Source organism: Protopterus annectens, chromosome 3.part0 (assembly GCF_019279795.1).
Source record: "Protopterus annectens isolate FY-2018-M chromosome 3.part0, PAN1.0, whole genome shotgun sequence".
Lineage (NCBI taxonomy): Eukaryota > Metazoa > Chordata > Ceratodontiformes > Protopteridae > Protopterus > Protopterus annectens.
In genome coordinates, this window is record NC_056731.1 from 775,715,778 (window position 1) to 775,730,025 (window position 14,248).

Sequence of the window (14,248 nt, forward strand, 5' to 3'; positions counted from 1 at the left end):
GCACAATCTGTCGAAGGTTACAAATGTATTCATGTTGTATGCAGGCTTCACACCTATGTACTGATTGAGGTCACATGTATGCATATTTATTTGACATGCAGATACCCGATGTGTGCAATGCACATACTGTTTGAAACATATGTCATACCATAGTAAAAGCAAAACCCATGCTGCATTGACCACCTGTGGCACACACACACACTGTTTGCAGGACTCAAATCCCTATCTAGCTATGTTATGATGCTAGAGATATCTGCATTAATACGGCACGCTATATGCATTATTGGGTGGTTTATGTTCTCCTTGAATATTTGTAGGGTGCTGACATCATCACCCTTTCCAAAGAGGGATGTACCTCTTTTAATGTGTTTTCCCAGTCTCCAAAAAGGCTACACCTCTCAAAGGAAACCACACACATACACACCCCCATACACACTTGGCATTTGCAGGACTCAAATCCCTACCTAACTATGTTAAGATGCTAGAGAGATACGCATTAACACTGCGCACTATATGCATTACTGGGTGGATCATGTTCTCCTTGAATATTTGTAGGATGCTGACATCTTCAGCCTTTCCAAAGCTCTATTAATGTGTTTTCCCAGTCTCCAAAAAAGCTACACCACTCAAAGGAAACCACACACATACACCCCCCACACACACATGGTGTTTGCAGGAGTCAAACCCCTACCTAACTATGGTTATGATGCTAGAGACATAAACATTAACACTGCGCACTATAGGCATTATTGGGTGGCTTATGTTCTCCTTGAATATTTGTAGGATGCTGACATCATTAGCCTTTCCAAAGAGGGATGTACCTCTTTTAATGTGTTTTCACAGTCTCCAAAAAGGCTACACCTCTCAAAGGAAACCACACACATACATGCCCCCCCAAAGGAAACTACACACATACACCCCCTGCATACACACACACACACACACACTTAGCGTTTGCAGGACTTAAGCCCCTATCTAATTAGGTTATGATGCTAGAGAGATACACATTAACACAGCGCGCTGTATGCATTACTGGGTGGTTTATGTTCTCCTTGAATATTTGTAGGATGCTGACATCATCAGCCTTTCCAAAGAGGGATGTACCTCTTTTAATGTGTTTTTCCAGTCTCCAAAAAGGATACACCTCTCAAAGGAAACCACAAACATGCACACACACCCCCAAAGGAAACCACACACATACACACACTTGGTGTTTGCAGGACTCAAAACCCTATCTAACTATGTTATGATGCTAGAGAAATACGCATTAACACAGTGCGCTATATGCATTACTGGGTGGTTTATGTTCTCCTTGAATATTTGTAGGATGCTGACATCATCAGCCTTTCCAAAGAGGGATGTACCTCTTTTTAATGTGTTTTCCCAGTCTCCAAAAAGGCTACACCTCTCAAAGGAAACCACACACATACATGCCCCCCCAAAGGAAACCACACACATACACCCCCTGCATACACACACACACACACACACTTAGCGTTTGCAGGACTTAAGCCCCTATCTAATTAGGTTATGATGCTAGAGAGATACACATTAACACAGCACGCTGTATGCATTACTGGGTGGTTTATGTTCTCCTTGAATATTTGTAGGATGCTGACATCATCAGCCTTTCCAAAGAGGGATGTACCTCTTTTAATGTGTTTTTCCAGTCTCCAAAAAGGATACACCGCTCAAAGGAAACCACACACATACACCCCCCCACAGGGAACCACACACTTGGCATTTGGAGGAGTCAAACCCCTACCTAACTAGGTTATAATGCTAGAGAGATGCACATTAACACAGCACTATATGCATTACTGGGTGGTTTATGTTCTCCTTGAATATTCGTAGGATGCTGACATCATCAGCCTTTCCAAAGAGGGATGTACCTCTTTTAATGTGTTTTCCCAGTCTCCAAAAAGACTACACCTCTCAAAGGAAGCCACACCCCCCCCCAAAGGAAACCACACACATACACCCCCCCACACACACACACTTGGCATTTGTATGACTCAAACCCCTACCTAACTAGGGTATGATACTAGAGAAATATGTATTAACACAGTGCGCTATATGCATTACTGGGTGGTTTATGTTCTCCTTGAATATTTGTAGGATGCTGAAATCATCAGCCTTTCCAAAGAGGGATGTACCACTTTTAATGTGTTTTCCCAGTCTCCAAAAAGGCTACACCTCTCAAAGGAAACCACAAACATGCACACACACCCCCAAAGGAAACCACACACATACACACACTTGGTGTTTGCAGGACTCAAAACCCTATCTAACTATGTTATGATGCTAGAGAAATACGCATTAACACAGTGTGCTATATGCATTACTGGGTGGTTTATGTTCTCCTTAAATATTTGTAGGATGCTGACATCATCAGCCTTTCCAAAGAGGGATGTACCTCTTTTTAATGTGTTTTCCCAGTCTCCAAAAAGGCTACACCTCTCAAAGGAAACCACACACATACACACACCCCCAAAGAAAACCACACACATACACCCCCACACACTTGGCATTTGCAGGATTCAAACTCCTATCTAACTATGTTATGATGCTAGAGAGATACGCATTAACATGGCGTGCGATATGTATTATTGGGTGGCTTGTGTTCTCCTTGAATATTTGTAGGATGCTGACATCATCAGCCTTTCCAAAGAGGGATGTACCTCTTTGAATGTGTTTTCCCACTCTCCAAAAAGGCTACACCTCTCAAAGGAAACCACACACATCCCCCCCAAGGAAACCACAAACATACACCCCCCCACGCACACTTGGCACTTGCAGGACTCAAACCACTATTCTAACTATGTTATGATGTTAAAGAGATATGCATTAACACGACATACTATATGACTATATGCATTACTGGGTGGTTTATGTTCTCCTTGAATATTTGTAGGATGCTGACATCATCAGCCTTTCCAAAGAGGGATGTACCTCTTTTAATGTGTTTTCCCAGTCTCCAAAAAGGCTACACCTCTCAAAGGAGAGCACATACATACACACCCCCAAAAGGGGGCCACACACATACACCCCACCCCACACACACTTGGCATTTGCAGGACTCAAACCCCTACCTAACTATGTTATGATGCTAGAGATATACGCATTAACACAGCGCGGTACATGCATTATTGGGTGGTTTATGTTCTCCTTGAATATTTGTAGGATGCTGACATCATCAGCCTTTCCAAAAAGAGATGTACCTCTTTTAATGTGTTTTCCCAGTCTCCAAAAAGGCTACACCTCTTAAAGGAAACCACACACCCCCCCAAAGGAAACCACACACACACCCCCACACATTGGCATTTGCAGAACTCAAACCCCTACCTATGTTATGATCCTAGAAAGATACGCATTAACACGGCGTGCTATATGCATTACTGGGTGGTTTATGTTCTCCTTGAATATTTGTAGGATGCTGACATCATCAGCCTTTCCAAAGGGGTACCTCTTTTAATGTGTTTTCCCAGTCTCCAAAAAGGCTACACCTCTCATAGAAAACCACACACATACACACCCCCAACACACACTTGGCGTTTGCAGGACTCAGACCCCTACCTAACTATATTATGATGCTAAGGAGATGCGCATTAACACGGTGCGCTACATGCATTACTGGGTGGTGTATGTTTTCCTTGAATATTTGTAGGATGCTGACATCATCAGCCTTTCCAAAGAGGGATGTACCTCTTTTAATGTGTTTTCCCAGTCTCCAAAAAGGCTACATCTCTCAAAGGAAACCACACACATACACCCCCACAAAGGAAACTACACACATACACCCACACACACACACTTGGCATTTGCAGAACTCAAACCTCTACCTAACTATGTTATGATGTTAAAGAGATACGCATTAAGACCATGTGCTATATGCATTACTGGGTAGTTTATGTTCTCCTTGAATATTTGTAGGATGCTGACATCATCAGCCTTTCCAAAGAGAGATGTACCTCTTTTAATGTGTTTTCCCAGACTCCGAAAAGGCTACACCTCTCAAAGGAAACCACACACATACACCCCCCCCAAAGGAAACCACACACATACACACACTTGGTGTTTACAGTACTCAAACCCCTGCCTTACTATGTTATAATGCTAGAAAGACACATTAACATGGCACGCTATATGCATTACTGGGGGGTTTATGTTCTCCTTGAATATTTGCAGGATGCTGACATCCTCAGCCTTTTCAAAGAGGGATGTACCTCTTTTAATGTGTTTTCCCAGTCTCCAAAAAGGCTACACCTCTCAAAGGAACCCACACACATCTGCCCCCCCAAAGGGAGCAACACACACATGCACCCCCAACACTTGGCATTTGCAGGAATCAAGCACCTACCTAACTATGTTATGATGCTAGAAAGATATGCATTAACACGGCACGCTATATGCATTACTGAGTGGTGCATGTTCTCCTTGAATATTTGTAGGATGCTGATATCATCAGCCTTTCCAAAGGGATGTAATGTGTTTTCCCAGTCTCCACCTCTCAAAAGAAACCACACACCCCTCCCCAAAGGAAACCACACACATACACCCCACACACACTTGGCAGGACTCAACCCCCTACCTAACTATGTAATGATGCTAGAGCAATGCGCATTAATATGGCACGCTATATGCATTACTGGGTGGTTTTATGTTCTGCTTGAATATTTGTAGGATGCTGACATCATCAGTCTTTCCAAAGGGGGATGTACCTCTTTTAATGTGTTTTCCCAGTCTCCAAAAATGCTACACCTCTTAAAGGAAACCACACACATACTTGGTGTTTGCAGGACTCAAACCCCTTCCTAACTATGTTATGATGCTAGAGAGATAAGCATTAACACAGCGTGCTACATGCATTACTGGATGGTTTATGTTCTCCTTGAATATTTGTAGGATGCTGACATCATCAGCCTTTCCAAAGATTGATGTACCTCTTTTAATGTGTTTTCCCAGTCTCCAAAAAGGCTACACCTCTCAAAGGAAACCACACACAAACACTTGGCATTTGCAGGATTCAAACCCCTATCTAACTATGTTATGATACTAGAGAGACACACAGTAACACAACCCACTATATGCTTTATTGGGTGATTTTTGTTCTCCTGGTATATTTGTAGGATGATGACATCATCAGACTGGACATGGTAATGTGTGTACACATTTTTTTGCAACCCCAGCAATGATCCATGTAGGTCGGCAGGTATCAACAGCTTGTACAGGACCCCGTGAGTCTCACCTTGTGTGATCTATCTGTGGACACATTGACATCCCTTCATATGTCAACACATATCTATGCACAGATTGTTGGTTTTGTGGATACGACATGTGCCTGCGATGTTGATGAAGAGCTGTTCAAAGTCTATGTGGGACATGTGTAGCTCTATTCCATGATGTATGTCCTGGGTGGCTGCCTTGCAGATGGTGTAGCATGCTTGGGAACCATGAACTGCACATGAACATACCACAGTTGGTAGGGTTGTGTATTTGTCAGTTTCCAATAGCTCTGTTTATCACGTCTGCCATGATGCACTCCATGGCCTTGCAGATCAGACTTTATAGGCTTACTGGACTATACTTCCCATGGTGTGTTGTGCACCCACACATGTGGGGAGTGCCATATGTTGCTGTAACACATTCAACGGTTCCAGGTCCTGTGGAGTGGGTGAGGCTCAACAGACTGTTCAGGTGCAGGGTCTGTTTCTTCTGTAGTGCATGCATGACACATATTGGGAAACAATGTAATCCAATTGCTGCCATGCTTCTGGCTTAGGAGGGAGCTGTTCAGCCATTCTACACGTGATATCTCCTGGTATGATTTCAGGGACTATCGTCTGTGGGAGGTGGGTATGTAAACATGGGCCTGTCTGATAGGATGTCGGCAATGTCAGTAAGGTACAGTTGTCCCTGACTCAGCACATATATGCGTGTACATTACTATTTATTACATAGCTGAAGGACATGTCATGATTCTCAGTCTGGACTCCTTCTCAGCTACTCTTTACAAAACACCAACAAACCTGAGCACTAATCCCAGTTATACTCTTTTACACACTTAACACCCTACTGATCCTTTGTGATCAGGCTACAGAGTATGTCATCATAATACACTGGCATGTCCAGGGGTCAGTTTCATGTGTACTCTCCAGCCCAGCTAGTGAATATTGTGGTTATGACACAATGTCACATCTGCCTCATGTACACATACAACCCTCTCCTCCTCACATCACACTCACATATATGTGGGAGATGTAACAATATTGACATACAGGATGCTGAGCTCTCTCGACCCATGACTGGCATAGTCTACCAGGTGGTGAGGGTGACCACACACACCACATATCAGTCTCACATACACCGATAGTGACAGCACACAAACCACATTATCACACATACACATATTCAGAGGCTCTACATACACTCTGCCTAAGCAGCAGAGACCTCCAAAGCAGACACACATACAACTGCTACCCCACTACAATGCCCACATGTCACACAGTTCACAAAGTCAGTGTGCCACACAGTCATTGCCCTTTGGGCTAAACAACACACCTGCTACACTTGTTATAGATGACACTTAATGTCAAACACACTGCCGTCCCACTCACCAGGCCAAACAAGGGAATATTCACTTTGAGCTGTCTCTCAGATGCCAGGATCCGCCACATAACACATGCACTCAGGTCATTCCAAAGCAAGTCCAGGACTGGCCCCATCATTGTCCATGCTGGTGCGTACAACCTCAGACGTTCCTCCCTGTACCACATGACATGAAACATAGAGGAACTCTGTGATCATGTAGCCCAGCCCAGTATTACCCTGACCTTGTCTAGCATCTTACACTCACCAAGTATGATGTCACAGTATACCAACACACTGATCACATTTAACAGTTGGCTAACATATTGGTGTTATTCAAAGGGGATACAGTGTCTGTCACCCTTGGGTGACATGCTCGACATGCCACGTAACTTCCCTATGGACAGCTTGCACCTGTCACCCTTGGACATTTGAATACTGGCTAGGGCACTTGCTGCCACCATACTGCCTTATTTAAGCGGGGCTCAAAGGACAGAACCACCTCCATAGACATTACAGAGTACACGACACTGAGGGTAATGCTGCTCAACATCAGATGTATTACCCTCAAATTGCACCCACTCAGGAATCTCCTCAGTATGGAGGATAACAATATCTGTGCACTAACAGACACATGGTTCAGGCTCCCACATGCACACCAGCACTACCAGGTTGTATTTTGTACCATGCTTTCTGACCACATAACTTGGAATGGCCAACACAAATAGGGGGAGTATCCATATACATCACAGATACACATACCTCCGGGTTGGTAGCACCACACAATGCATCATGGACCATACATATGCACCTAACATTGTGCAAATCTGCCTTTTGGTTTGTTGCCTGCTACAGACCACACTCCCTGACTCAGCAACCCCATTCAGCTTTCCTGGGAACATTGGACAATATGAAGGTCTCCCCAAACACCATTATATTGGGTGATGTCAAATACCCACACATTGACTGTGGATAGTACTCAGGCCACAACACCCTCGACCAACAGTTGCTACTATTTCTAAACTCATATGCTATGGCACAACTGGTCACTACACCCACAAGAGGGGACAACATATCGGACATGATCATCACCGACATGGGGACTCTATGTTCCACACCTGCGATATACCCCTCATTGGTAAGGGCAGAACATACTTTATCTCACTGGACATCCATATCCCGTCCCCACTCCCATCCTGGGTAATGTTGGTTAACTTCCCAAACGAAAACATCACACTCCTCCAAACCACGGTGGTATCCTTCAGAGACCCTGGGTCAGTGGTAAGTATGGCTCAGACTGCTGAATCCTTTACATACACATTCTATGGACACCTAGTGGACCACATGGATAGTTACATCCAAAATAACAACTGGACTCATTCCTACAATGGCAGTGGACCTGTCTGGTAGACCCCAGCCATTCATACACTTTACAACAAATGGAGGAAGCTACTACATGATAGAACACAATCCCAGACAGGGAAGGCATCTGTGATCTGTACTAGCAGACAGCTACAATCACTCGGGTAATTATGTCAGGCACGCTTCTAACGGACAATTGCACCAGACACATCGGACACTCACAAGGCCTTCTTCAGTTAATTCAGGTACCTGGCTGGACACTCACTGATATGCTGTGTGTTACTGCATACTGACTAAACATACCTTGAACCCACTGACATTGCCATCATCCTGGCAAACAGGTTCAGTGCAGATGTGTGTCCCCCATCCCCCCTAAGGTGGTACTGTACATACCAATAGAGTGTAACCTCCCAGACATCATGAGTAAACAGGTGAGTGCTGCCCTCCCCACAGTGGACAATGCAGCATCAATGGGACAAGATGGTGTCCCAGCCTGTGTCGTACACAGCCTTCATGACAGACATAACACTCACATTATGTCACTGTTCGACATAAGAGTTACTGCAGGATATGTACCCACGGAATGGCGTACAGCGATAGTGGTCCCGCTCCACTGAATACTGCCACAACAGACCATAGGCAATATCGGCCTAAAAGGCTAATTAGCCTGTTCTGCAAAGCTATGGGGTGTATTGTAATGGGACTCATGCACATAGACACGGGAAACCTACAGACACTGGGTCCTACACATTACAGCATTGCTGTGGGCAGATCTTGCCTGTTGGACCTGTTCATATTCTTTCAACAGTTACCAGGTCCATCAGTGTTGGGACGGTTGTCCACACCGCCTGCCTGGACCTTGCACAACCCTTCAGCAGAATACCCCACTCAGCCATTATGCATAGGCTCACCAGCATCAATATCGAAACATATCTGACACGATGGATTGCTACCTGGATCAGGGATAGCACCCACATGCTCAGTGTTGCAGGTGCCATGTTTGACTATACACCAATTACACATGGCATCCCACAAGGCTCAGTCCTGGGACCTCTTTTGTTCAGTATATATTTGTGTGATGTACAGGCTATCACAGGAGGGATATGGCTGCCCATGTTTGCAGATGACTGCAAACTGGGTGCCATAATCAGCTCTCATGCTAGCACATGCATGCTCATACAGGGTCTCACAGAGATAGGTTGACTGGTGCCTGAGCCATGGCCCATGGCTACATGCCATTAGTTGCATAGTCATCCCCTTTGAGGATGACAAGATGCCCATACATTACCACATAGGTTGTAATCCATTACATACAGTAGTGGTTGTTACAGGTTTGGGGACATGACCTGTTTGTACTCTCGCCTTTGACAATCCTATTGCCATAGTGGTTAGACAGTACGTCTACATAGCCCACCATATTCCACATGGTTTCAAATGTTGATCATGTGTGGTCATTGTGCCCCTATACTCTTCACGACCATGCTTGGTTACTATGCCACATTTGGGATGTACCTTACCTAACACCTGCAGCAACTGTAATGGCCACAAATGTTACTTATCGAGCAGATGTAGGGACTCACACAGATGCCCTGCACAGTTCCGATACAGTAACTCAGCTCTACTCAGTCACTTACCACCTACACGGATGTGTTGTGTGCCTGTAGTTGCAGGCAATATTTGACCCAGACTTACTGGACATGCTCCACCTCAGGGTATCCGTCTCCCTTGGAGATACACACTCCAGGGACATATACCTCAGCACTGATGTTAAAAGGACATGCCTGGGGGACATAATAATTATCAGGAAGCCTCACTCACTCCGGAGTGTGGTCCCAGTTTTGCACAGGCAGAGCCACCCACTGACCACCTACAGATAACATCTTGACATGTGGATGGGTGATCACATGTTTACCCATGGGATATCTTCTGGGTCCCTGATAGACAGAGGCACAATTCACTGAACGTGAATGGGCTATCTTGTGTGACCTACTATTCAGAGGCACAGTGTTCTGATTTGACTGGGTTGCAGAAGCCAAACACACTCTGGCTATGCTTGTACATGCCCTAGGGCAGATAGCCTAGTATCAACCTCTGAACCTATGATAATTTTCATGATGCACATTGTTTATTGCTGATACTGTTTGCAGGTTTTTATCATCTTTGCTTTCACACTTTCTATGAACCGCTTAGGTATCTGCAGAACATATTTGCTTATGGCAGGGTTCCACTATATTATATGCGTGTCTGTTGTCATATAAGTGTGTGCACAGGGCAGATTGCTGGGTAGTGAGAGGTTCCTGGGTTAACACATGCAACTGCCTGCTATGTGTGGCCCAATGCTGTACTCCAACATGGCCTACATGTGTGAGCATGCCCAGCTCAGACTGTCAGTGTTCTGTTGCCTGACATTTGTCTCATGTATTCAAGTGTGTGAGCTTGCCCAGTGTGACCTTTCAGTATGTTGCTATCTGAGGTCCACTACATTTGTTGATGTATGTCTACATGTACAATATTAACATTTGCACTGTGTGTGTTGAAAGTCAGGTTTTATTCTTACTGCAGGATTCACCTTTGTGTCATAACTCGACAGGGATTATGCTGTGCCTGCAGGGTTTCCGTGAAATACTTTGCATAGACTTATCGACGATTCTTCATACAGGCTAACCACTGCAATACTGTCATGGTTTAGTGGTTCAGTACTATGACTATAGTGCACAATATCCTGGGTTCGAGGCCCATTGCTGCTTATATTTTCATACTGAGCAGACCAGACTGCTTAGGGGCCAGTAGAGCAAATATGAGCATGTTGGCTTTTGTTCAGCTATGCCCAACGTAGACCAGGCTTGTCCAACATTGCTCAACGTTAACCAACATTACAGAACATTACCCAACATTGCTCAACATTGATCACAGTCGTGCTAGTGTTAGTGTGTGCAATTGCTTTACATATACTAAATGGTAGTGAAAGCTGTTTAGCACTGCTTTATATTGCTTAACACATGGCAATCGTGCCTCAGGTGGTGCTGCAGGGATGCCTATGTCGGATGCACATACTGCACTCCCTATACATGTTTGGAAACAGATAGTGTCAAGTTAGGCATCCCTTTTACTATTTGTGCGAGTCAGAGAGAGGTATCATTTCCAGGGTTCCTACTGAGCCAGTGTATGTGCTATGCATTGCCTCTTTGCCAAGGCCAAAGCATACCGGGCACTCCTCCTTCTGCCTACTGGGGCAGGCTCAGGTTGTTCCTCCTCCGAGTCACGCTCTGCCTGTGATGGCCTTGGCAATGGTGGGGGGGGGCTGTTTCACCCAGGCCTATGCTGGTCCTGCTGCAGCTGTTTTTGCAGGATCACATTATGTAGCATAGCACATACCATGACAATTTGGGTACATGTAGTTGGTGAGTACTGTAAGGCTCCACCAGATGTGTCCAGGCACCGGAACCGTGACTTGAGCAGCCCAAACACACGCTCGATTACATTTCGTGTTTGGGCATGTGCCTCATTATGGTGTTCCTGTTCAGGTGTGTGTGCGTTTCTGATGGGTGTCATCAGCCACGGCTCCAGTGCAGGGCCAGCATCCCCCACTAGGTGACCATGTGGGATGTCCCCAATGGCAAATGTCTGGTACAGCTGCGTCAGATGCCAGATATGGGAATCATGGTAGCTTCCAGGGCAGCCAGCACACACATTCAGTTTTATACCCTGGGCATCACACACAACCTGGCAGTTGATGGAGGGGAAGCCCTTGCGGTTGAAGTAGACCCTACCCCGCTTACCGGCTGGTGCTTTGATGCGTATGTACATGCAGTCTATTGCACCCACTACCTCAGGGTATTCCGCTATTTGCTGGAAGAGACGCATATTGCTAGGCAATACCTCACGGGAATTGGGGAAATACACATGATCACCGACATGTGCTGACATGGCATCCAGGAACTGGTGCAGTACCCTGGATGCTGATGCCTGTGATATCCCCATCATATCACCAGTTGGTCTCTGGAAGGTACCTGTTGCTAATATTCTTAGGCCAACGCATACCTTGGTTTCCACTGGGATGGGTTCCCCTCTGTTGGTTCTGTGTGTGAGGCATGGCCTGCACAGCTCAACTATTTGCTGCATGAGGTCTCTGTCCACTCTATAGTGCTCCACTATCTCCAGCTCATGTAGCCCCAGGTAGGTAACCCTGGGCATGTACACTCTTCTCCGTCTCCTCACTGTGAGTTGTCCAGCAGCATTTGCATAATCACCACCCTCAGCATGTTGCATATGTCACCTTATAACAGCAATGGCAGCCCCTAACATTTTTTGTCTCCGTGAAGCTTTTTCAGTTTTCACTTCTATTAGCTTACTGCAGTGTTGCAGTGTCTCTTGAGAGAAACATAATGGACTGTTGTTTGCAGAGTTTTAGGTGCTGGGCTGGGCTGGGCTAGTGTTCTGCCTGGGTAATTGCCTGATTCTGATTGTTTTCACCTGCTAGCTCTGCTAGTACTCCCTGGTAACTTCCACTATTTGGTGTGCTTCCTTTTTCTTTTCTGTTTCCTCAGGGGGGGAGAGCCGTGCACACAAGCGCAAACATGCACACACCAGCTCACACGCATGCACACATGCTTACACGGACTACAACTTGCTTACTCTTGCTAAAACGCATGCACACCGGCACAAATGCACTTACAACTGTTTACACAGCCTTACATATGCTTACTCATGCCTACAAGCATGCACACACGCTTACACGTGCACACTGTCTTACTCGGGTTTACTGATGCGCACAGGCATGCATGCACGCTCAGCAAGAAACTTTGGTGTTATACATGGCATACACCTTCCATTTCTTGACTTTACCTGGCCTACCTGTTGACACACCTCTTTCACTATTATGTAAATGTAAGCTGACACATGTCACTCTGCTCCAATGAGCTTCACTCCTTTCATACATACCCCCCTCGTGATGTCACCTATATTCTACTCTGTTACTTCCCTTATCCTACTCCTACACTCCACTGACTGCGCTCATTTGCTATGTAAACTTGCAATTCACTATCCTAACTCTCATTTGCATAGGATTGCCTACTAATGCTTAGTTATATCTCTTAGACTGAGCTTCCCCCTTAGCAACCTGTACTCGGTGGCCATGTTGTCTTCAGCCTGCCATTCCCTTGCATTGTAAATTCTTTTTAGCTATACAATCCACATTTGTGGATCTTAATTATTAATTTTCTGCTTTTTAGGGTGCCGCGCATTTGCGTGGCACTGTGCTATGGTTAAACCCCGGAGATCGGGATAAAAAAAAGTTATTTTATTTTTAATTTGCATCCCTTCCCATTGCCAATGGCCATATTTTTGGCCATTGGCATACTTCCTCCTGTACATGCATGCTTTATTTCCAGCTGACACAGCTCCGTTTTGCTATTTGCAGAACTATACTCAGTTATCAACTGGGTACGTTTCTGCAAGTAACACTACTCCTACTCGGACAGGTTTGGGTTTCCTGGATCGCAAATTTACCTCATTTGCATAGCTTTCACCTGCAATTGAGGTAATTTTCATATCCCAGCCCTGTCCATGTAGGACTAGTTTAGAGAGCTCAGTTGCACGCCCCTACCGGCTGTTCCTAGATCGCTCAGCAGACATGTTGGCTGCATGGAGTCTTACTCTACTCTAAGACTCCGTGCAAGCCTTCGTGAATCCGGCCCATCATGTTCAATCATAGCTTCATGTCAGGCTCTGTACACACTGAATGGTGCACAGCAACAGTCATCACACCCCACATAGGGGCAGACACCACTGATAATGGGAAATAGTGCACCACTACCCTGCTGAGTGTGGTCTGTAAGGCCACAAACCTTGATAAACTTATTTGATGTAGTCAGTACAGATGTAGATGACAGTAAGGTTAATTCACACAGCATATCATGACCTTGCCAGGTCTTAGGATACCATCACCCATACTGTGTTACAGCTACACTCAGTAAACTAGGTGTATATTCCTATGTCACAGGATTGGTTGCCAACTGGGCTGCTGGCAGAACCAACACTACAGAAGGTGTCTGAATAATACACGCACATCAAACCTGTGCCAGCTACAGTAATACAGGGTTCATTCCTAGTACTCCCCCTCTTTGTTATCTATACCATACAGACTAACACAGAAGGCATCTACCTATTGAAGTTTGCAAATGACTATGAACTAAGAGCAATAGTTGACTCAATGACTGCTGCAGGCAACATACAGAAGGGCCTTTGTGGGTCATATGTGTGGTGTGTGACATATGGCCACAATCTCACAGCTAAGTAT